Source organism: Saccopteryx bilineata, chromosome 7 (assembly GCF_036850765.1).
Source record: "Saccopteryx bilineata isolate mSacBil1 chromosome 7, mSacBil1_pri_phased_curated, whole genome shotgun sequence".
In the NCBI taxonomy this organism is placed as follows: Eukaryota; Metazoa; Chordata; class Mammalia; order Chiroptera; family Emballonuridae; genus Saccopteryx; species Saccopteryx bilineata.
The window spans coordinates 43,939,740-43,965,494 of NC_089496.1; the positions used below are offsets into that span (position 1 = coordinate 43,939,740).

General features: G+C 44.7%; 1 pseudogene; it reads left to right on the plus strand.

Annotated features, from left to right (window-relative positions):
• The first annotated feature begins 1,396 nt into the window (after positions 1-1,396).
• Positions 1,397-19,822, plus strand: LOC136311141 (large ribosomal subunit protein uL6-like; annotated as a pseudogene).
• Positions 19,823-25,755: the final 5,933 nt, after the last annotated feature.

Below are 25,755 nucleotides of genomic sequence, written 5' to 3' on the forward strand. Positions count from 1 at the left end.
AGAGCAACGGATTGGGATGCGGAGGACCCAGGTTAGAGACCTTGAGGTCGCCAGCTTGAGTGCGGGCTCATCTGGTTTGAGCAAAAAAAATAAAAGCTCACCAGTTTGAACCCTAGGTCTCTGGCTTGAGCAAGGGGTTACTCGGTCATCTGTAGCCCCACAGTCAAGGCACACATGAGAAAGCAATCAATGAACAACTAAGGAGTCGCAACGAAAAACTGATGATTGATGCTTCTCATCTCTCCCCGTTTCTGTCTGTCTGTCTGTCTCTATCTATCCCTCTCTCTGACTCTCTGTTTCTGTAAAAAAAAAAAAAAAAAAAAAAAAAAGAGTAAATTGTAGCTCTGGTCAGATAGTTTAGTTTGGTTGGTTGGAGCATTGTCCCAATATGCAAAGGTTGCTGGTTCAATTCCTGGTCAGGGCACATATAGAAACAGATGTTTCTCTCTCTCCTTTATTTTCTCTCTAAAATCAATAATTTTTTTTTTTAAAGAGTAAATTGTATAGCTGCATTCTTATATGTGCTCAAATGCCCACAATGGTATGTTTCCTCTCTAACATACACTGGGGTATATAAATTTGTACCCACAATAAAACACCCTCCAAAAATGTCATGATTATTAAAATTATTTTTAAAAAGTTGGAAACCTTCAGCGGTGAAAAAGCACATTTAATGTCAACACACACACACACACACACACACACACACCAGTAATCTTGTAAGTGAAGAGCTGGTGGGATTTTATGGAAGGTTAGTTACTTCAATGGGAAAATAGAGATCTATAATGAAGTAACTAATATCACCAGTACCTTGTGTACAATGTCTAGATGTGAGATAAGCACAACAGAACGTGTGGCAAAATGCCCATTAAATATCACTAAGAGGCCTGACCTGTAGTGACGCAGTGGATAAAGTGTTGATCTGGAACGCTGAGGTTGGTGGTTCAAAACCCTGCACTTGTCTAGTCAAGGCACATGTGGGAGTTGATGCTTCCTGCTCCTCCCCCCTATTTCACTCTCTCTCTCTCTCTCACTCTTTCTCCTCTCTGAAATGAATACATTAAAAACAAATAAATAAAATAAATACCACTAAGAGAGCGAGAAAATTTATATTCCCAGACACATGAGCCTGTACAAACCACTGCTAAGTTTACCGTTTGCAGAGGGACTGGGTACTCGTTTAAAAAGTAAAATTGTGGGGGGAAAATAAAAATGAAGCTGTGTTCCGGGTTTCTACCCATCTTCAGGAGGCAAGGAGCGCACTGGTATGGTGCTATGGGTGCCAGCCTCCCAGAGGGCCCCCAGAGGCTGCCTCCTGGCATTCATGCCCCGAGGTCGTTCTCTCCTGCACTGTATCAGCCTTGGTCTGTGGGTCCAAAAGCAGACAGCCGAAAAGATGGCAAGTCACCTCCAAGACAGGTTAAAAGATGCAGTCAGTCTGGGTGCTCTTCATGCCCAACCACGACCTCAGATCTCTTCCTCTGGGGTGAGCGAGTTGCCAGGTGGGCAGCAGTCCTCTGGAGAGGCCTGCCCGGTGAGGGGCTGAAGCTTCCCTCCAGTGAGGCCCCTAGGGCTGCTGACAGCCTTGTGAATGAGCTTGAAGGTGGATCCTCTCTTCACCGATGGCAGCTCCAGCCAACAACGTGACTGCAATGTCCCCGGAGAGTCTCAGAACGACTTGATATGCCACTCCTGGATTCTTGACTCTCAGAAACTGTGAGATTACAAAAGTTTCTTGGTTTGTTTTTAATTATAAGGTAAGTAATTGTCTCTGACACACACACACACACACACACGTTTATATAAAAAATTACAGTGGTGGCGCAGTGGATAAAGCATCGACCTGGAAATGCTTAGTTCGCCGTTTCGAAACCCTGGGCTTGCCTGGTCAAGGCACATATGGGAGTTGATGCTTCCAGCTCCTCCCCCCTGTCTCTCTCTCTCTCTCTCTCTCTCTCTCTCTCTCTCTCTCTCTCTCTCTCCCCCCCTCTCTCTCCTCTCTAAAATGAATAAATAAAATTTTTAAAATGTTGGGCAGATAAAATGTATTATGCTCACTTTGTTAAAGATAACAGGAGGAGGCCGTCACCCAGGTGATATTAATGTGTGTTGGGGTGGGCTAAAGGCAGGCAGAATCCTTGTAGCCTGGTGCTTGGTTTTGGGATTAAGCCTTTCCTACCCTTTTTGATGTAGGGCGGTACAATCCTATCATGCCTCAGAGGGTGACTTTGTATTAGAGACTTCCCTGTTTTGTATATTGGATTAAGGGTTTGGATTTCTACACTATAAAATGGGGACGGAATGAGAGTTTGGTCTCTTGGTTCCTGAGGTTAGCATGAGAGAGCAGAGAGAATAGAGCCAGCAGCGGGAGGAGGCCACGTGGAGAAGGCCAGGAAAGGCAGCCAAGATGGCGGAGTGCTGAGTGAGATGCCAGTTTGTACAGTTTGTATCTGGGATAAGGAAGGAGATGGGGAACTGAGGAGAATAAGGCTGGTGAGCTAGAAACCTTTGATTCTAGGAAACTTGGATAAATCAGTAGCTTTGTGAGCACTGAATGTGACTGGGTTTTGGAGCCCAGTGTGTATTTTTACTTGCTCGCCGGGTGCAAGCTAGATTAAAGACTATGGCCCACCAGTTTTTGGCTCCATGGTTTCTTTGCCGACTGTCCGAATCCAATGCGAACCTGCATTGGCCGGGCTGCTGTGATGGTGGCTCCGGCCTTGGCTCCTGGCTTTACATAAAAAAATTAAAAAAAAAAAAGAAAATTACAGATGGAGTAGAAGGGCCCTTGGAGCTGAGGAGAAAGAGGGATACTCCTCTTAGGGGAGGGAAAAAGGAGGAGAGAGGCATGGGGAGGGGGAGGGCCCGAAGGGAAGAGCACTCCCTGGGGAAAGCAGGGGCCTGAGGCGCAGGTGTGCTCCACTGAGGGCCCTGCCCCACGCTCTGGTTTCAAGCTGCTGGTTTTAGAGTAATTCGTTATGCAGCAATAGATAACAAATACAGATGCCTTTCTTGTCTTCCACAAAGAACAGTCTTAGGAGACCGGATGAAACTACATTGTTTTGCTATTCTGACAAAATATGAACATGGGGGAAAAATAAACCTAGGAGAGAAAATCAAGCAAGTGAATAATTCTTTAAGGAGGAATGAAGTAGTAACATCCGTTTCATCTTCAAAGGATTTTTATTTTACCCGTGAAACTGTGCTAGTTGGTGATGGACAGAGACTTGACTTGGGGGAGGGGTGAACACACAAGGCAGTGGACAGAAGGTGTTACAGACTTGTGCTCCTGAAACCCGTATACAGTACTTTTGTTAACCAGTGTCACCCCAATAAATTCCGTTATAATTAATTAATTTAAGAAAGAATACTGCATTGCGATGGTGTGTATTTCTAATCACATCACATCAGAAGCTCAGAGGCTTGTCCTGTGCAGTGATAGAGCTGTGTGTGGGTGGACTTGATTGTGGGTGGACTCCTCATGCACTGGGGAGCAGTGTGGGCGGACATCAGAGCTGGGTCAGGGCTAACACTCACATGAGGAGTAAAGAGACAAAGGTTCTCTCCCAACTTGCCTTGTAAAACACAACAAAACGAAACAAAAAACCACACACAGTCCCCAAATTGGGTCTGAAAGCCCAAGATACCAAATATAGAGTTAATGCTTAACCTCATCACTTCTACCTCTCCCAGGAGTGGAATTTTGAACCAATCAGCCTGGAATTTCCTGATCACCCTGGGGAAGTAATCGGCCTGATAAGACCTCTGCCTTCTAAAGGGTGGAGTCCTTGCCTGAAATAAACTCACTCTTAACTTCTTAGTCCCACTCTCTGCCAGTAAAAACCTTCCATTTTATTTTATTATTATTATTATTTTTGTATTTTTTCTGAAGCTGGAAACAGGGAGAGACAGTCAGACAGACTCCCGCATGCGCCCGACCGGGATCCACCCGGCACGCCCACCAGGGGCGATGCTCTGCCCACCAGGGGGCGATGCTCTGCCCCTCCGGGGCGACGCTCTGCTGCGACCAGAGCCACTCTAGAGCCTGGGGCAGAGGCCAAGGAGCCATCCCCAGCGCCCGGGCCATCTTTGCTCCAATGAAGCCTTGGCTGCAGGAGGGGAAGAGAGAGACAGAGAGGAAGGAGGGGGGGGGTGGAGAAGCAGATGGGCGCTTCTCCTATGTACCCTGGCCGGGAATTGAATCCGGGTCCCCCGCACGCCAGGCCAACACTCTACCACTGAGCCAACCGGCCAGGGCAAAAAACCTTCCATTTTATACAACCTCTCCAGAGCACCCCACTTGTTGCTAGATTGGATGCTGCCGGAGTCATCCAAATTTACTGGGTTGAAGTGGATTTTTTTTTTACATGATTGATTATTTTTTTTAGAGAAAGAGAGAAAGGGAGAGAGAGAAAAGCATTCATCTGTCGTTCCAGCTAGTTGTGCATTCATTGGTTGCTTCGGGTATGTGCCCTGACCAGAGATCAAACCCACTGCAGCCTCGTTTTGAGAGGAGGCTCTAATCGACTGAGCTAACCAGCCAAGTGTTGGGCAGATAAATATTATGCTCACTTTGTTAAAGATGGCGTTGCCCAGGTGAAATTAATGTGTGTCTCTGGGCAGGCAGGATCTTTGTAGCCTGGGGCTTGGTTTTGGGATTAAGCCTTTCCCACCCTTTTTGATGTGGGACGGTGCAATCCAATCATGCCTCAGAGAAGTGACTTTGTATTAGAGACTTCCCTATTTTGTATATTGGATTAAAGGTTGTGAAGCTACACTATAAAATGGGGGCAGAACGGGACTTGGCGCTTGGTTCCTGACATTAGAGGAGAGAGCAGAGCAGAGAGCAGAAGGAGGCCACGTGGAGAAGGCCAGGAGAAGCAGCCAAGATGGCGGAGTGTTGAGTGAGAGGCCAGTTTGTGTAGAGTTTGTATCTGGGATAAGGAAGGAGATGGGGAACTGAAGAGAATAAGGCTGGTGAGCTAGAAACCTTTGATTCTAGGAAACTCATATAAATCAGTAGCTTTGTGAGCACTGAATGTGATTGGGTTTTGGAGCCCAGTGTGTATTTTTTACTTGCCCGCCGGGTGCAAGCTAGGATTAAAGATGAAGACCCATCAGTTCTTGGCTCCGTTGTTTCTTTACCGACTGTCCGAATCCAATGCGAACCTGCATAGGCCAGGCTGCTCTGATGGTGGCCCTGGCCATGGCTCCTGGCTTTACAACAAGGCTGAATTTTTTTTTAATTATATATTTATTTTAGATTTTATTTATTCATTTTAGAGAGAAAAGACAGAGAGAGAGAGAGAGACAGACAGATAGATAAGGGAGGGAAGAGCAGGAAGCATCAACTCCCATATGTGCCTTGATCAGGGAAGCCCAGGGTTTCGAACTGGCAACCTCAGCATTCCAGGTCAACACTTTTACCCATTGCGTCACCACAGGTCAGGCAGGCTGAATTTTTTTTTAACAGCCTTCATTACAGCAATGAATGAGCACTTCCTTAAAGTTACTTCATGGGCAATGGACAGCAACATGTGATTGTGGGAGCAGGAGAGGAAGATGTTGGAATCCATGGGAGTCCAAAAAGACCAGAGTAACAGGCTTTATTGAAAGGAAGAAAGGAATCCTGCCGGGCACTTCTCCCGGAGAGGAGAGCACCAGTTACAGATTAGGGGTGAATCTTATAGGGCAAGGAAGAATTTCGAGCATGTGGGTGTTGAATTAAAAGTCCTGGTATGGCCTGACCAGGCAGTGGCGCAGTGGATAGAGCGTTGGACTGGGATGTGGAAGGACCCAGGTTTGAGACCCCGAGGTCGCCAGCTTGAGTGCGGGCTCATCTGGCTTGAGCAAAAGCTCACCAGCTTGGACCCAGGGTCGCTGGCTCCAGCAAGGGGTTACTCAGTCTGCTGAAGGCCCGCACTCAAGGCACATATGAGAAAGCAATCAATGAACAACTAAGAAGTCACAACGCGCAACAAAAAACTAATGATTGATGCTTCTCATCTGTCTCCATTCCTGTCTGTCTGTCCCTGTCTATTTCTCTGACTCTCTCTCTGTCTCTGGAAAAAAAAAAAAGTCCTGGTATGGTCTGACCAGGCGGTGGCGCAGTGGATAGAGCGTCGGACTGGGATGCGGAGGACCCAGGTTCGAGACCCCGCGGTCGCCAGCTTGAGCACGGGCTCATCTGGTTTGAGCAAAATCCCACCAGCTTGGACCCAAGGTCGCTGGCTTCAGCAAGGGGTTACTCGGTCTGCTGAAGGCCCGAGGTCAAGGCACATATGAGAGGGCAGTCAATGAACAGCTAAGGTGTTGCAACGCGCAATGAAAAACTAATGATTGATGCTTCTCATCTCTCCGTTCCTGTCTCTCTGTCTCTGTCTATCACTCTCTCTGACTCACTCTCTGTCTCTGTAAAAAATAAATTAAAAAAAAAAATCAATAAAATCAACTAAAAAAAAAAAAAGTCCTGGTATGTCCGGAATGCTTCTCCTTGGGGTGGCTTGTCAGCTTCTTGGAATTCCTCTGTCTCAGGGGCGATAGTCCGGTAAGGGTGAGGTCTGACAGATAGGCAGAACAGCAAGAGAGCAGTTTGGAATTCACGTATCTATCATTTCTCAACTCTGTGGTTACATATAAAAGAAAGGCAGTTATTAATTTTATAATATACGGTGAGGGGTGATGAGGAGAAAGAGGAGAAAAAATTGGAAAATTATTGCTTCTTCTGGAGAGAACTCAAGAAAAGAACCTTGCCAAGCCAAGTCCCCCATCCAGTTAAGGAGGTCGTCAATTTCCGTGCTGTAAGGTCTGAACCAGGCGATGTCTTTGAAAACCTGAGTGAGGAAGTAAAAAATCTTGCGAGGTAATAATTGTTAGTTGCTTGTTGCAAGTGCCAATTGAACAGGGTGACATGGTGATACATGGTCTCCTGGATGAGCCTCATGAGACGTGCTGGTCTGGTTCCTCTCGAATGGGAGGGCATGTAAAGATTTTTAGAAACAGGGAATCTGTTGGTGTAAGTTTTAGAAAGACTGAATATGTGTGGTTTAAAAGGAAGGGGGTTCGGAGAACATTCAGGAGGAAACTTCTCGGGCTGAGGGGCGGCTTCCTCCTGCTGTCATCCCTACCTATTTGATACTTCCCTCGTGAAGTTCTCCTTGGGGTATTGGGGAATAGGAGTGTAGGAGCATTTGATTGTAGGTAATTTCTCTCATCTGGGCCTGTAGGAACTTGATAAGGAAGGGGGCAAGTATTTGGATAAGGAGGGTTGTATAGCAGGGTGAAAGTTCTTCCATGGTAAAGCTTCTCAAGAATAGAGATATTCTTTCCTGGCAGCCCTGGAGAGAGCAGTTAGTTTGAGCTAAAAGAAATGTTTTATGTCCGTTTGTAGGCTCTTCTTCAGCCAAGAAGACCCAGCTATCTTGTCCTCTTACTATGTGAAGGGTAAAAAGACTGAGAAGCATTAAGAGGTGAATGCTATTTATTCTCTTAGTTCTTCAGGGATACAGGAGAGCTTTAGGGTTAGGGGACCTGTAGGGGTTGAAAGATAGGATTTAGGCGGTTTGCTGATATAGGGTTTCAGATTTTTCTGTTTCGCGAGGGCAGGTTTCAGGGTTGGTGTGTAGGGTTAGGTAGATTTTTCCAATTTTCTGATTGGCAGTTCTGTAAGAAACTAGTGAACAAACGTAAGAGGCAGGGTCCAAAAGTTAGAAAAATAAATAGGATAGTGAGTGGACTAATGAAAGGCTATATAGTCAAGACATCCAGTTTGTGTGAAGCCACTGATTCCATTTTTGTTTTTGTTTATTTGTTTGTTTTTTACAGAGACAGAGAGAGAGAGTCAGAGAGAGGGATAGATGGGGACAGACAAACAGGAATGGAGAGAGATGAGAAGTATCAATCATCAGTTTTTCGTTGCGACACCTTGGTTGTTCATTGACTGCTTTCTCATATGTGCCTTGGCCGCAGGCCTTCAGCAGACCGAGTAACCCCTTGCTCAAGCCAGCGACCTTGGGTCCAAGCTGGTGAGCTTTGCTCAAACCAGATGAGCCCGCGTTCAAGCTGGTGACCTCGGGGTCTCGAACCTGGGTCCTTCTGCATCCCAGTTCGATGCCCTATCCACTGCGCCACCACCCAGTCAGGCCACTGAGTCCATGTTTACAAATTTTCTGGGCTTCAGAGAGAGAGAGAGAGAGAGAGAGAGTGAGTGAGAGAGAGAGTAGAAAGAAGACAGAGAGGTGGCCAGTCCCCCTGCCCTTAGACCTACTTTTATAGAATTTTTTTTTTTTATTCTTGTGGGAGAGATAGAGAGAGTCAGAGAGGGACAAACAGACAGGAAGGGAGAGAGATGAGAAACATCAGTTCTTCGTTGTGGTTCCTTAATTGTTCATTGATTGATTTCTTATACGTGCCTTGACTGGGGGGCTACAGCAGACTGAGTGCCCCTTGCTCGAGCCAGTAACCTTGGCTCAAGCTGGTGAGCCTTGCTCAAACCAGATGAGCTTGCGCTCAAGCTGGCGACCTCGGGGTCTTGAACCCAGCTCCTTCACATCCCAGTCCGGTGCTTTACCCACTGTGCTACCACCTGGTCAGGCTATAGAAAATTTTAAGGCAACAAGAAGAGAAATTACCTGTATAGCTCGTTTGGTCCTTAGATTGACGTGTAGTGTACTAGGAACTGGAAGAGGCTCATGAGGTGGGATTAGGTTGATATTTGGGGTGAGATATATTAGGGTACAGGTTTTTGTCCAATTAGTAGGGAGACACATATAGGTGTTGGTCCCACACAAGTAGAAAGCCCCTGATTGGGTGAGGCAGGCTGAGAGGTGAATAAAGAATAGATGGACAAAGGGTCGGTTTTGTTTCTGTTTTTGAGCTCCAGATGGTCAGGGTGGAGGAAAGAGTTACCATTAACAGAAGTGGGAGTTGTCAGGATCACAGTGTGTGGACCTGTCCACGTGAAAATCAGTTCTTGGGTGATGTACTGCTGGAAGCGCCTCTTGGACAGTCTTTGAACAGTTTGCTGAGTAACCTGTAAATCCTGCAAGTACTTAGGGAAAGGGTGGTTACATTTCTACACTTTGCAGTTAGAGTTTAAGTCCTAGTGATCATTGCTTCTAGCTGGAATTAGCAGCAGGTCCCAGCCTACAATAGGCATGGGGCATTGAGACAAGAGGAATAAAAGAGATACTTGATATTAAATAAAACAACAAAACCAGACTGTCAATACCCACAGTAGAGATCTTTGAGGGATAAATAATACTCAAATATTCAGGCAAGGCATAGTAGATGGCCCTTGTGTTTATAAGAAATGAGATTAGTTTGTCTGCTATTTGGAAGAAATACCTTAGGCTCGTGAATGATGTCCTTGGGCCTTCAGTGGCAATTCCCAGCATATTGGGCAAGGGAAGGTCACAGGTAGCTGGAGCAGGGCTAGAAGAGACTAAACCCTCCCTCCATGGAGCAAGGGAGCAGCTTACCTTCTCGTGTCCCTCTTTCCACAGCACAGTCGTGTCAATCAGTGGGGCCAGGAAGCCTGGCAGGCTTGAGTTCAATGACATTTTTTCCCCACTCTGGAGCAGGGTCCTGATGGAGTCTTATGAAGCCCTTTAGGGTGCTGGAGCCTTTAAGAGCAAATGTCAAAAGCTGGTATTTCCTAACTTCTTTGGGCCTTATTTGACTTTTCTGTTACTTCCTTGGCCATTATAGATCTTAAAAGCCAATCTCAAGCCTGACCAGGCAGTGGCGCAGTGGATAGAGCATTGGATTGGGATGCAGAGGACCCAGGTTCGAGACCCCAAGGCCAGCTTGAACTCGGGCTCATCTGGCTTGAGCAAAAAAAAAAAAAAAAAAAGCTCACCAGCTTGGACCCAAGGTCGCTAGCTCAAGCAAGGGGTTACTCAGTCTGCTGAAACCTCCGGGTCAAGGCACATATGAGAAAGCAATCAATGAACAACTACTAAGGTGTACCAACGAAAACCTGATGATTGATGCTTCTCATCTCTCTCCGTTCCTGTCTGTCTGTCCCTATCTATCCTTCTCTCTGCCCCTGTAAAAAAAAAAAAAAAAAAAAAAAAAAGCCATGCTCAAAAGATCTCACTGAGGGGCTTGACTAAGAGAGCTAAATTAGAAATCCAGTGTCTAAAGAGGTCTATTAGACTGCGGAAAGAAAAGATTTGGTCGTAGGTGGTTGGAGACTGTGGAGGGTCTGAGTTTGATCTAGGGTGAGACTTCAGGTCATGGTGGTTAAGGCGATGCCCAGATAGACTATGGACTAAGAGTGAAGTTGAGCCTTAGCAGAGAAGACGGGATATCCCTTCACAGTGAGGAAGTTAAGAAGGGTGGAGGTGTGTCTCCTTGAGGCAGGCAGGGAGGGGCTGCAGAGGAGTAGGTTATCTACATATTGTAGAGAGTACTAGTTTTGAGCTTGCATGCTGCTAAATCCTGAGCTACTGTCTGCCCAAACAGGTGTGGGCTGTTTTTGATCCCCTGGGGTAAGACAGTCCATGTAAGTTGCTGGGCTGCATTAGTGTACGGGTGTTGGGTAGATAAAATATATTATGCTCACTTTGTTAAAGATGGCACTGCCCACATGGAAGCCTGTGCCCAGGTGATTGCTTCGGATGGGTGTGATTATATTAATGTGTGTTGGGGGTGGGCTGTGGGCAGGCAGGATCCTTGTAGCCTGGGGCTTGGTTTTGGGACTAAGCCTTTTCCACCCTTTTCTGATGTGGGGTGGTACAATCCCATCATGCCTCAGATAAGTGACTTTGTATTAGAGACTTCCCTATTTTGTATATTGGATTAAAGGTTTTGATTTATACACTATAAAATGGGGGCAGAATGAGAGAGCAGAGAGCAGAGCAGAGAAAGGCCACATGGAGGAGGCCAGGAGAAGCAGCCAAGATGGCAGAGTGCTAAAGGAAAAGCCAGTTTGTGCAGGGAGAAGGAAGGAGATGGGAAACAGAGGTGAATAGTCTGGTGAGCTAGAAACCTTTGATTCTAGGAAACTCGGATAAAGTCAGTAGCTTTGTGAGCACTGAATGAGTGGGTTTTGAAGCCCAGTGTGTGTTTTTACTTGCCCACTGGTTGCAAGCTAGGATTAAAGAAGATGGCCCATTAGTTTTTAGCTCTGTTGTTTCTTTACCGACTGTCCAACTCCAATGTGAACCTGCATGGGCCAGGCAGCTGTGATGGTGGCCCTGGATACTGGCTTTACATCAGGTAAAGGCAAACAGAAAGTAAGAGTCAGGGTGTAGAGGAATGGTAAAGAAGGCATTCTTGAGGTCTTGGATTGTGAAGTGAGTGGTGTTTGAGGGAATGTGTGACAGTAATTTGTAGAAATTAGGGACTACTGGATGGAGGGGAATTACTGTCTCATTGTTTAGGCATAAGGCTTGTATGAGGCGATAAGCCCCTGAAGGTTTTTGAACAGGAAGGATGGGGGGTATTTCAGGGAGAGTTCGTGGGGATGAATAAACCTTGATTTAAGAGGTGGGTAATTATTGGTCTAAGGCCTTAGAAACACACAGTTACACATTAAACAAAGACTTCAGATACACATTATGAATTAAGGAATTTAAACGAGCATGCTTTACTTGTTTCAATTAAAATTATACTAGAGGTGTTTTCTGATAAAGAGACAAAACAGATTATTCACTCACATAGCTCAATAGACAATTCTGTTTTTGTTTTTGTTTTAGCTTTTCGAGATGGCAGGGAGTTATCAGCGTAGAGGGGAGGAAGAGAGAAAGCAGATGGATGGACAGTGTGAGCAGCTGGATGCAGAAGAAGAAAGGTCAGAATCTGCAGGAGGAGGAGGAGGAGGTTGAAGTACTGGTGTGGCACCACGTGGTCAGAGGAGTAAAAAGATTTAGAATTCTGAAGAGAGAGGAGAGGACGAGGGGTAGTGGAAGGCAGTCAGTCTCTGAGGAAGGGTAAGGATGGGAGGAAGAAGAAAAAAAGACAGCTGAAGCCGGTGGGGGGGGGGGTCAAAGAAGAAAAAGAGACAGAGCTGCCAGTCTGTAAGGAGCGAGGAGGGTTTAAGAACACGGTGGAGAAGAGAGGGGCCCCTGGCCAGCAGGGGAGGAGAAAGACTGGTATTTGCAGGTGAATGAGAAAACAGGATATTGCTAAGAGAGGGGGCTTTCTGGAGGGAAGAGACTTGAGAGAAAGAGATTTGCAGAGAAACCAGAGAGGGGTCCTGTAAAGCCAGGAGCCACGGCCACCATCACAGCAGCCTGGCCCATGCAGGTTCGCATTGGATTCGGACAGTCGGTAAAGAGACAATGGAGCCAAAAACTGATAGGCCATTTTCTTTAATTCTAGCTTGCACCCGGCGGGCAAGTAAAAACACACACTGGGCTCCAAAACCCACTCACATTCAGTGCTCACAAAGCCACTGACTTATCCGAGTTTCCTAGAATCAAAGGTTTCTAGCTCACCAGCCTTATTCTCCTCAGTTCCCCATCTCCTTCCTTATCCCAGATACAAACTCTGCACAAACTGGCATCTCACTCAGCACTCCGCCATCTTGGCTGCTTCTCCTGGCCACATGGCCTCTTTCTGCTCTCTGTTCTGCTCCCTCTGCTCTCTCATGCTAATCATCCCAGGAACCAAGAGAGCAATCTCCCGTTCTGCCCCTATTTTATAGTGTAGATTCCAAACCTTTAATCCAATATACAAAATAGGGAAGTCTCTAATACAAAGACACTTCTCTGAGGCATGATTGGATTGTACCACCCCACATCAAAACGGGTGGGAAAGGCTTAATCCCAAAACCAAGGTCCAGGCTACAAGGATTCCACCTGCCCAGAGACACACATTAATATCACCTGGGCGATGACCTCCTCGTGGGCAGCGCTGTCTTTAACAAAGTGAGCATAATACATTTTATCTGCCCAACAGGTCCCAAGAGAGGGGTGCCCCAGGGGTCAGGCAGGAGGGAGAGAGAGAGTTGGGAGTCCACAGAGAAGGAAAGATTAGGAGCAGAGGTTTTAGATGAGGTTTCTCTGGCCAAAAACAGCCTGCGAGTAGAACAGAAAGCACAGAAATTAAGGACAGGAGCGAAGGGAGAAGAAAAGCCTGCACGTAAGGAATCTCTGATGCCCTTTCCGTCGGTGGCAAAATTTGTCAAGATCTCTTAGGATATTGTAATGGTAGTAGAAAGCAACCTGGCTAGGCGCCTAGACTTTCGAGGAAGTCCATAGAAGCTAGCCGCTTGGAGTAGAAACCTCCCAAACTGTGAACCTCAGAGAGTAGAGTGAGTCCCAAAGAAGTAGAGGAGTAGAGGAGTCCCGAAGGAGTAGAGGAGTAGTCTCTGAGGCCTGAGATTGGGAGGAGCCCATGTTCCGAGGGGAGCCTGGCTGGACGGTTTGGACTGGGAGAAGCACACAGTAGAGGAGACTGGCGAGAGAAGGGGGCGTCCCCGCCTTCAGTCACAGTTCTGAGAGGAGAAAACCTCTGTAGAAAGAGAGTCTCAGACAAGAGGTCGTCACCCCAAGGCCAAGATCCCAGGACATAGGAGAGGGCCTGGCTAGGCACGCCTAGACTTTCGTAGAAGTCCATAAAGGAGTAGAGGCAGACCACTCATAAATATGGAGTCCGAAGTCAAAACCATCTGACCAGGAAGGGGTGTTTTTAGAGAGAAATTTGGAGGCCAACCAGGGAAGGGAAGGGAGAAACTCCTTACCTTCTGATCCAGCAGAGGTTCAGGACAGGGTTAGACTGCTGGCCAATTAACCTACAATTACACGTCCAAAGAGAATCAGGGAGTAAGCCTGGGATGAGCTGCCATTGCCCATTGCTTCCCTGGTTGTAAGTTTGGACGGCAAAGAGGGATCGTCCAGGCAGTTAGAACCCTGTCCCGGGTTTCAGCACCAGATGTAAGGATGAGACGGCACTCAAACACCAGGTGTGCAGGCTTTATTAGAGGAGAAAGACCTGCCGGGCACTTCTCCGAAAGAAGGGCACCAGTACAAGCTGGGGGGATACATTTATAGGGTAAAAGGAGAGTCTCGAGCAAGTGGGTGTTGAATTAAAAGTCCTGGTATGGGCCCTGGCCGGTTGGCTCAGCGGTAGAGCGTCGGCCTGGCATGCGGGGGGACCCGGGTTTGATTCCCGGCCAGGGCACATAGGAGAAGCACCCATTTGCTTCTCCACCCCCTCCTTCTTCCTCTCTGTCTCTCTCTTCCCCTCCCGCAGCTGAGGTTCCATTGGAGCAAAGATGGCCCGGGCGCTGGGGATGGCTCCTTGGCCTCTGCCCCAGGCGCTAGAGTGGCTCTGGTCGCGGCAGAGCGACGCCCCGGAGGGGCAGAGCATCGCCCCCTGGTGGGCAGAGCATCAGCCCTGGTGGGCGTGCCGGGTGGATCCCGGTCGGGCGCATGCGGGAGTCTGTCTGACTGTCTCTCCCCGTTTCCAGCTTCAGAAAAATACAAAAAAAAAAAAAAGTCCTGGTATGTCCGGAATGCTTCTCCTTGGGGTAGCTTGTCAGCTTCTTGGAATTCCTCTGTCTCAGGGGCAATAGTTCAGTAAGAGTGAGGTCTGACAGATAAGCGGACATCAAGAGAGCAGTTTGGAATTCATGTATCTATCAGAAGAAAATGGTGATACCAGGCGGAAACTGAGGTTTATAGCACATGAGGGCACCTTTGGAGGCTTCCAAAGATAGCTGGAAGAGAGGGTCTAGGAAAAGAGAAGCTGAGATTCTACTCTCAAGCAGGTGACAACTCAAAGCTTTATGATTTAAGCATTAATGTAGATGTGCCATATTTTAAAAATTATTTATTTATTTATTCATTTTTAGAAAGGGGAGAGAGACAGAGAGAGAAGGGGATGAGCAGGAAGCATCAACTCCTATATATGCCTTGACTGGGCAATCCTGGGGTTTCAAACCGGCAACTTCAGTGTTCCAGGTCGAGGCTTTATCCACTGCACCACCACAGGCCAAGCTGTGCCATATTTTATACTTACAGATGGAGATCATTTGGGGTATTCACCTGGGGTTATCTTAAACCCTCGTGCATCTGTAGCACATCTGTACAAATTAATTACTGTAAACAAAAAACCACATGCCCAAAAGGGAGTCACTCATGCTAAAAGCCCATGATACTGTAAATAAAAGAGGGACCACACACCGAACCTGACGATCTCAGGAGAGGCCTGCATGGTGGCCTTGTAAACTCAAAGATCTAAAGTAACCACACAGGACAGTCTGAAACTAAAACTTTCTTTTTTTTTTTTTTTTTTTTTTTAATTTATTCATTTTTAGAGGAGAGAGAGAGAGACAGAGAGAGAGAGGATAGAGAGACAGAGAGAGAGAAGGGGGGAGGAGCTGGAAGCATCAATTCCCATATGTGCCTTGACCAGGCAAGCCCAGGGTTTCAAACCGGCGACCTCAGCATTCCAGGTCGACGCTTTATCCACTGCACCACCACAGGTCAGGCCCCAAACTAAAACTTTCTAACTAAAAGCAATTCATGATGGGTAGTTGTAAGAATGAGACGACACTCGAACACCAGATGTGCAGGCTTTATTAGAGGAGAAAGACCTGCTGGGGCACTTCTCCCGGAGAAGGGTACTGGTACAGACTAGGGGGCGAATTTTTATAGGGTTTGGGAGAGCCTGAGGAGGTACTGAGTCAGAAGTTCTGGTATGTCTCCTGCGGATTTACAGTTGGGGCTTTCTAGAACGCTCCTCCTTAGGGCGGTTGACCAGCTTCTTTTTTTTTTTAATTAATTAATTAAAAAAATTACAGAGAGTGAGTCAGAGAGAGGGATAGACAGGGACAGACAGACAGGAACGGAGAGAGATGAGAAGCATCAATCACTAGTTTTTCATTGCGTGTTGCAACACCTTAGTTGTTCATTGATTGCTTTCTCATATGTGCCTTGACTGTGGGCCTTCAGCAGACCGAGTAACCCCTTGCTGGAGCCAGCGACCTTGGGTTCAAGCTGGTGGACTTTTCCTCAAACCAGAGGAGCCTGCACTCAAGCTGGTGATCTCGGGGTCTCGAACCCAGGCCTTCTGCATCCTCGTCTGATGCTCTATCCACTGCGCCACCGCCTGGTCAGGCTTGACCAGCTTCTTGGAACTCTACTGCCTCAGGGGCGATTATCCAGTAAGTAAGGGTGAGGTCAGGCAGTCAGGCGGAACAACCAAAAGGCAGTTGGAATTTCTGGTAAATTCATATATCTATCAGTAGTCATGCCCTAGGGTGGTATTTTTCTCTAATGAGGTTCTTTTTTAACCTTAATCAAGCCTGTCTGTTATCTTTTTGCATCTACAATAATGTCTGTAATAACATACCTTTAAAATGTGAGAATAATCTTCTTTTTCAGCCCCCTCAGGGCTATGTTAGCCCAAGGAGAATTCTAGTGGGGTAAATGTAGGCCTTCATGAAAGTCATATTAGTAAGGTGACCAATCCTCCTCCTTTAGGGAGGACAGTCCTTCTTTTGTAAGTTCCATTTTCCCTCGAAAAGTGTCCTCCTACATGTCCTCCTTTTTATTTTATTTTATTTATACATGTCCTCCTTTTTTATATTGGAAGACTAATCTGTAAATGTTCGTATTTGATGGATGCAGAGTTGATCCATTGTGTGTGATGTAATGTATTTGTATTTGACATGATGATTCATCAAGGATCAGTACAGTGCGGTGAGACGCGATTATGAGACGCATGCACTTCGCACGGGAGACCTTGAGAGAGCATGTGATATACTGAGCATGCAATTGGCTTTGTGTACTTCTTACTGAAACACGATACGGCACATATGACATTGCAGACTCACGATTATTTCTCAGTGAATACTCAGTCATAGACAGGTAAGCACAATTTACGTCTTATTAATTCATTATCTATTTAATAATTTCCAAATACGTATAATTTTATTTACAAGTATTTTCCCGAAATTTGAGTTTTAAAGTGGAAATCTAAACTCAAACCATATTTATTAATAATACATTTTGATCAAATAGTTGCATAAAACAGACTTTTTAAATTAAAAAATGATAAATACACCTGAATATCACTCCAAATTAGTGGTTTTGTTTGATATTTAGTTTTACTAAATGAGTACTTTTTTCTTACAGTCATTATTTATTTATTTTTTTTATTTATTCATTTTAGAGAGGAGGGAGGGAGAGGAAGAGAGAGAGAGAGAGAAAGGGGAGAGGAGCAGGAAGCATCAACTCCCATATGTGCCTTGACCAGACAAGTGCAGGGTTTTGAACCGGCAACCTCAATGTTCCCAGGTCGACGCTTTATCCACTGCGCCACCAGAGGTCAGGCCTTACAGTCATTATTAAAAATTAATAGGCATATAAGCATAATTACAATATAAAATGTTACAAATGTTTTCATTATGCATTTATCATATTATAGTATATTATTATTGCAATGAATAAAATGTTTCTTTTATTTACGATATTGTTTTCTTCAATTTATTTTTGTCCTCCTTTTCATTGTAAAAAAGTTGGTCACTTTGGCCTGACCTGTGGTGGTGCAGTGGATAAAGCATCGACCTGGAAATGCTGAGGTCGCCGGTTCGAAACCCTGGGCTTGCCTGGTCAAGGCACATATGGGAGTTGATGCTTCCAGCTCCTCCCCACCTTCTCTCTCTCTGTCTCTCCTCTCTCTCTCTCTGTCTCTCCCTCTCCTCTCTAAAAAAAAAAAAAAAAAAAAAAAAAAAGTTGGTCACCTTAATATTACTCAAGTTCTTATGATTGTAAGCGATGCTTTTGTAAGTGTGGAGCAGGCCAATGCTTGAAGCTCCATCTGTATTTGCCAGTGATGCTTCTTAAGACACTTGGGAGGCAGTGAAAAAAAATTGGCCAAACACTGAAGCAACGAAAACATAGTCTCACAAAGGGGAGGCCGGGACCATTGTCAGGTCTAGCAAAGCCCCAGACTTGACTTCAGTGATTATTCCAGGGTGCAATAGAGTATAAGGGAAGAAATTACACACAGTGAAGCAATTTTTGACATGACATCAATCCTCCCTGGGGAGTTAGTCCTGGAAAATTAGCGAAATGTTTCTGCTAGAAGCCAACAGTTTCCCATTCCCAAGAGAGTTCTGGGAAGAACCTTTGTAGGGAATATAAAGAGTTTACAGAAGGAAGATTATACACATTATTCTCTTGGCCTGGCAGGGACTGAACTGCACGATTTGAGAGGGGAATCAAATCAGACCCGTTCTTTCCCCTGTGCATCCTCCCCCTATGCAATTGTGTGAACACTAGCCAGATCAAGAAATAGAATAGCCTGACCAGGTGGTGGCGCAGTGGCTAGAGCGTCGAACTGGGATGCAGAGAACCCAGGTTCGAGGCCTCGAGGTCACCAGCTTGAGCGCGGGCTCATCTGGTTTGAGCAAGAAGCCCACTAGCTTGAACCCAAGGTCGCTGGCTCCAGCAAGGGGTTACTCAGTCTGCTGAAGGCCCACGGTCAAGGCACATATGAGAAAGCAATCAATGAACAACTAAAATGTTGCAATGCGCAATGAAAAACTAATGATTGATGTTTCTCATCTCTCTCCGTTCCTATCTGTCTGTCCCTGTCTATCCCTCTCTCTGACTCTCTCTCTGTCTCTGTAAAAAATAAAAAATAATAAAAAAAAAGAAATAGAATATTATTTCATGCCTCGTCCAGTCACCACCTCCCATTGCCATGACTAATTAATGCTACAGGTGACTTTTGCCCATTTTGTCTTTTATGTACTCTTTAATGTTTGGCTCCTTTCACTGCACATTATGCTGTAGAAGTTAACCACGTTGCTGTGCTGAGCAATGGGTACATTCACTCTCAGTGTTGTATGAATACACAATTTATTCTCAATGTTAATGACCATTTGGGTTGTTGACAGCCTGGGAATATTATGAACAGTGTTGCTACAAACATTTTTATCTATACATCCTTATACATATTTAGCAAACATATATGTGCATTTATGTTGGGCATATATTCAGGTGCATTTATTCGGCCATAGGGTATGTGTATGTTCAGCTTTGGCGGATAGTAACAAAGGATTTTCCAAGGTGAATTATGGGAATGCCAGTTGCTTCACATCCCAGGAAAATTTAGATTGTTAGTCTTATTATGGTCAGCAGTTTTAATGACTGTTTTCGTGGTAAATAATAAGGTTGACCATCTTGTTATATGTTTATTGTTTATTTGGATATTATCTTCTGGGAGTTCAAGAATGTGCTCATTTGTCTATTAGGTTGTCTGATTTTTAAAAAATTGATTCTAGTTCTTTGCCACATCTACTGCGAGGATAAAGACCATTCTCAGCAATCAGATGGTCGACGTCCCAGAAAATGTGGACGTCACCCTGAATGGACACAGTTATTGTGAAGAACCACAGAAGCACCGTGTGGAAAAACTTCAATCACATCAGTGTTGAACTCAGTCTCTTTGTAAAGAAAAAGAAGAGGCTCTGGGTTGGTAAATGGCGGGGAAATAGAACTAGCCACCATGTGCACTGTCTGTGGTCATGTATAGAACACTGTCCAGGGGGTTCTATTGGGCTTCTGTTACAAGGTGAAGTCTGTGTATGCTCACTTCCCCATCAACGTCGTGATTCAGGAGAATCGTTCTCTTGTTGAAATCAGAAATTACTTGGGCAAAAAATACAACCACAAGGTTCGGATGAGGTCAGGAATGGCTTATTCAGTATCTTAAGCCCAGAAAGATGAATTGATTCTTGAAGGAAATGATATTGAACTTGTATTAAATTCAGCTGCTTTGATTCAGTAGGCCACTACAGTTGAAAACAAGGAAACCAGAACATTTTTGGATGGTGTCTATGTTTCTGAAAAAGGAACAGATCAGCAGGCTGACGAATAAGATCCAGTTGTCCAGCTACAGAAAGAGCAAGATGCTAAATGATTCCTCAGACTTATTTGTGATATTTTAAAGATGCAATAAAAGCCATATATTGATTGGGGAAAACAAACTGATTTTAAGGAGTTGTTTATATATTCTGCTTACAAGTCCTTTGTCAGATTTTTTTTTTTTTTTTTTTTTTTTACAGAGACAGAGAGAGAGTGATAGGGACAGCAGACAGGAACGGAGAGATGAGAAGCATCAATCATTAGTTTTTCGTTGTGCATTGCAACACCTTAGTTGTTCATTGATTGCTTTCTCATATGTGCCTTGACTGTGGGGCTACAGCAGACCGAGGAACCCCTTGCTCAAGCCAGTGACCTTGGGTCCAAGCTGGTGAGCTTTTGCTCTAACCTGATGAGCCCGCGCTAAAGCTGGCGACCTTGGGGTCTCGAACCTGGGTCCTCTGCATCCCAGTCTAACGCTCTATCCACTGCGCCACCGCCTGGTCAGGCCCTTTGCCAGATTTATATATTATAAATACCTTCTTCCATTCTGCTTAACTGTTTCACTCTTTTAATATCATCTTTCGATGAACAGAACTTCTTAATTTTAATGTAGTCCAATTAATAAAAATTTACTTAATAATTAAAATTTTATGCCCTGTTTTAAAAAAATCTTTGACTACCTCAAAGTTGTACAAATAACTCCCTAAATATTCATCTAGAAGCTTAATAGTTTTACCTTTCACATTTAGGTCACAAATGCATCTTGAAATGATATTTCTGTATGCTGTGATTTATTTTCAATTTTTGTTCTTTTTCTTTTTAAATTTTTTGTATTTTTTATTGTAATGTGAAAAGTTTTAATTACAGTTGACATTCAATATTGTATTAGTTTCAGGTGTACAGCACAGTGGTTAGACATTGATATAACTTATAAAGTGATCCCTCCTATAGGTCTAGTACTCACCTGACACCATACAGTTATTGCAATATTATTGACTGTAATTTCTTTGCTGTACTTTACTGTATGATGTGATGTTAATTTTATTTTCCATGTATATATTTATGGCTATATATATATATATATATATATATATCTAAAAATGTGCCTGCCCCTAACATTTACAGGTCTGGGGCAAGATTAAAATAGAGACATGAGCCTGACCAGACGGTGGCGCAGTAGATAGAGCATTGGACTGGGATGCGGAGGACCTGGGTTTGAACCCTGAGGCCACCAGCTTGAGCGCGGGCTCATCTGGTTTGAGCAAAGTTCACCAGCTTGGACCCAAGGTCGCTGGCTTGAGCAAGGGGTTACTTGATCTGCTGAAGGCCCACGGTCAAGGCACATATGAGACAGCAATCAATGAACAACTAAGGTGTTGCAATGAAAAACTGATGATTGATGCTTCTCATCTCTCTCTGTTCCTGTCTGTCCCTTTCTCTGTCTCCTCTGTAAAAAAAAAAAAAAAAAAAAAAAAAAAAAAAAAAAAAAAAGACATGCATATCATTTGTCTAAATATTTACAAGTTATAAATCAAATTGACAAAATGTTAAATAAAATATAATCTATTCTTCTACCTTGACAGATTACCATCATAACGTCAAAATTGAAAAGTACGTATATTCAGAGTCATGTTTTTATGTGATTGACATTTGGTAAATATCAAAGATGACTGCATTTAACTATTATTGGGTATGTCTGGGTATTCTGTTGATGGACTAAAGCCGTGATGGAGAGCCTTTTTATAAAAACCGCCAACTTTTGCAGTGCTGGTCAACCTGGTTCCTCCTGCCCACTAGTGGGCATAGCAACCAAATGGCACCACAATTGGCCCACAATGAAAGCTGGAATGCCCACTAGTGGGCGGGAGGGAACAAGTTGACCAGCACTGCAAAAGTGGCCAGTTTTTGTTTGTTTTTTTTAGATTTCTGTGTTTTGTTTTGTTTTGTTTTAATTTTTTTTAATTTTATTTATTTATTTTTGGAGAGGAGAGAGACAGACAGAGAGGGAGAAAGAGACAGAGAGAGAGAAGGGGGAGGAGCTGGAAGCATCAACTCCCATATGTGCCTTGACCAGGCAAGCACAGGGTTTCGAACCGGTGACCTCAGCATTTCTTTTTTTTTTTTCTTTTTCTTTTTTAAAATTAGTGACCTCAGCATTTCCAGGTCGACGCTTTATCCTCTGCGCCACCACAGGTCAGGCGAAAAGTGGCCAGTTTTTATAAAAAGGTTCACCATCACGAGACTAGAGAAAGGTCGTATGAGCAAAAAAATAAAAACATGCCTGGGTCCTGGCCAGTTGGCTCAGTGGTAGAGCATCGGCCTGGCGTGCAGGAGTCCCGGGTTCGATTCCCGGCCAGGGCACACAAGAGACACGTCCATCTGCTTCTCCACCCCTCCCCCTCTCTTTCCTCTCTGTCTCTCTCTTCCCCTCCTGCAGCCAAGGATCCATTGGAGCAAAGTTGGCCTGGGCGCTGAGGATGGCTCTGTGGCCTCTGCCTCAGGTGCTAGAATGGCTCTGGTTGCAACAGAGCAATGCCCCAGATGGGCAGAGCATCGCCCCCTGGTGGGCGTGCCAGGTGGATCCCGGTAGAGAGCATGTGGGAGTCTGTCTGACTGCCTCCCTGTTTCCAACTTCAGAAAAATACAAAAAAACAAACAAACAAAAAAAACAACCCCACAAAAACATGCCTGACCGGCAGTAGCGCAGTGAATAGAGCGTCGGACTGGGATGCGGAAGGACCCAGGTTCGAGACCCCAAGGTCGCTAGCTTGAGCTCAGGCTCATCTGCTTGAGCAAAAGGTCAGACCCAAGGTCGCTGGCTCGAGCAAGGCGTTACTCGGTCTGCTGAAGGCCCACGGTCAAGGTACATATGAGAAAGCAATCAATGAACAACTAAGGTGTTGCAACGAAAAACTGATGATTGATGCTTCTCATTTCTCTCCATTCCTGTTTGTCTGTCCCTATCTATCCCTCTCTCTGACTTCCTCTCTGTCCCTGTAAAAAAAATTTTTAAAAATAAAAATAAAAACATTCAAAATTTGTAAATTATTATATATTTATTTTATAAAGTATTTTTTTTTAATTTTATCTTAACTAAATCACTAATTTTAGTATTATAATCAAGATTTTTACATAGTTTGTTTTCTACTGACAATACTGAATCAAGAATTAGCCTGACCAGGCAGTGGTGCAGTGGACTGGGATGCGGAGGACCCAGGTTCAAGACCCCGAGGTCACCAGCTTGAGCGCGGGCTCATCTGGTTTGAGCAAAAGCACACCAGCTTGGACCCAAGGCCGCTGGCTTGAGCAAGGGATTACTTGGTCTGCTGAAGGCCCATGGTCAAGGCACATATAAGACAGCAATCAATGAACAACTAAGGTGTCACAATGAAAAACTGATGATTGATGCTTCTCATCTTTCTCTGTTCCTGTTGGTCTGTCCATGTCTATCCTTCTCTCTGACTTTCTCTCTGTCCCTGTAAAATAAATAAATAAATAAATAAATAAAATTAATAAAAAAGAATTAAAAAATAAGATGTAACTATAGCCTTGGCCAGATAGCTCTTTTGGTGAGAGTGGTGTCCTGATACCCCAAGATTGTGGGTTCAATCCCCAGTCAGAGCAGATACAACAATCAGGCAATGAATGCATAAGGAAGTGAGAAAATGGCCCTGGCCAGTTGGCTCAGCTGTAGAGTGTTGGCCCAGCATGTGGAAGTCCCAGGTTCAATTCCTGGCCAGGGCCCACAAGAGAAGTGCCCATCTGTTCTCCACCCTTCCACCTCTCCTCTCTCACTCTCTCTCTTCCCCTCCCATAGCCAAGGCTCCATTGGAGTAGAGTTGGCCCGGGCGCTGAGGGCAGCTCCATGACCTCTGCCTCAGGCACTAGAATGGCTCCTGCAGAAACAAAACAATGCCCCAGATGGGCAGAGCAATGCCCCCTGATGGGCATGCCGGGTGGATCCTGGACGGCGCATGTTGGAATCTGTCTGACTGCCTCCCCTCTTCTAACTTTGGGAAGAAAAAAAAAGAAAAGAAGTGGGGAAATGAATTGACCTCTCACTCTCTCTTCCTCTCTCTCTAAAAATCAATTAAAAAATAAAAGATGTAACTATAGTCAAAATGAACAAGATTTGAATTATTTTTATCAAAAGTTTCAGGTGTTTTTCGAAAGGTATTCTAAGGCATTCAATATTACCTATTAAAATGTAAAAAAAAAAAGAAGTATATTTAATAAACCTAAAATTTTTACATAAACTGATATTTGAAATTTGATATTTTTGAAAAATTAATGAAATATTTAATATTTTGTTTAAAATTTTTCACAATTCTAACATTCCATGTCAATCAGTTGCAGTATAGAGTCAGTATCAAATTATTTTAAAAAAAGAGTCAGTATCGCATTTCACCCATTTTATGTCTAACCCAAAGAGATAAAAGTTGCACCATAATTTGAATTAATATTTCCAAAATATTCCAAGCTGCTTTGAGTAATTATTGCAAATGCCTTACCAATGGCTGGTGCCTCCTGAATGTGATTTGAAACAGAGAATAAATGCTTAGCACTGCTGAAAATGATGCTTTGTTATGCAAAACTTTATTGACTCTGCCCTCTGAAAAGATTTGAGAGGTAATTAATTTGTCCTGTCTGGTACCCAAGTATTACTGCTGCTCAAATCATCCGTGCACTTTGAAGCAGTAAGCCTTTGATGTTGGCCATGACATAACCCCTAAATCTCACCACATTAGTCTTTGTACACTGAATACTAACTGATGTTTATCCATATAGTTCAGATAACTTAGTTTGTATAGACCTCAGAATAAAGCTTGATCCTGACCAGGAGGTGGCACAGTGGATAGAGTGTCAGACTGGGATGCAGAGGACCCAGGTTCAAGACGCCGAGGTCACCAGCTTGAGCGCAGGCACATCTGGTTTGAGCAAGGCTCACCAGCTTGAGTCCAAGGTTGCTGGCTCGAGCAAGGGGTCACTCGGTCTGCTGTAGACCCCCAGTCAAGGCACATATGAGAAATCAATAAATGAACAACTAAGGTGACGCCACGAAGAACTGATGTTTCTCATCTCTCTCCCCTCCTGTCTGTCTGTCCCTATCTGTCACTCTCTCCCTGCCACAAAAAAATAAAAAATAAATAAACAAACAAACAAACAAATAAATAAATAAAACTTGATCTTGGTTTCCCTGTAAAAAGTTCAATTGTTCCACATAACCAGCACATCCTCAAGGGCTACAGAACATGACTGTGTGAGTTTTACCCTGAACAACCCTAAAGGGGCACTATTCATAGGGTACTAAGTTTGTACCTTTTTATTATTTTTAACATTTATTTTAAAGGTTTTATTTTAAGGAAGGGGGGAGAGAGGGAGAGAGGGAGAGAGAGAGAGAAGGAAGAAGAAACAGGAAACATCAACTCCCATATGTGCCTTCACCAGGGAAGCCCAGGGTTTTTTTTTTTTGTTTGTTTGTTTGTTTGTTTTTACAGAGACAGAGAGTGAGTCAGAGAGAAGGATAGACAGGGACAGACAGACAGGAACGGATAGAGATGAGAAGCATCAATCATTAGTTTTTCATTGTGCGTTGCAACACCTTAGTTGTTCATTGATTGCTTTCTCATATGTGCCTTGACCGTGGGCCTTCAGCAGACTGAGTAACCCGTTGCTGGAGCCAGCGACCTTGGGTTCACGCTGGTGGGCTTTTGCTCAAACCAGATGAGCCCGCGCTCAAGCTGGTGACCTCGGGGTCTCGAACCTGGGTCTTCCGCATCCCAGTCCGACGCTCTATCCACTGCGCCACCACCCAGTCAGGGCAGCCCAGGGTTTTGAACCAGCGACTTCAGCATTTCAGGTCAATGCTTTATCCACCGCGTCACCACAGGTCAGGCAAGTTTGCACATTTTCTATGAAAGCTTTC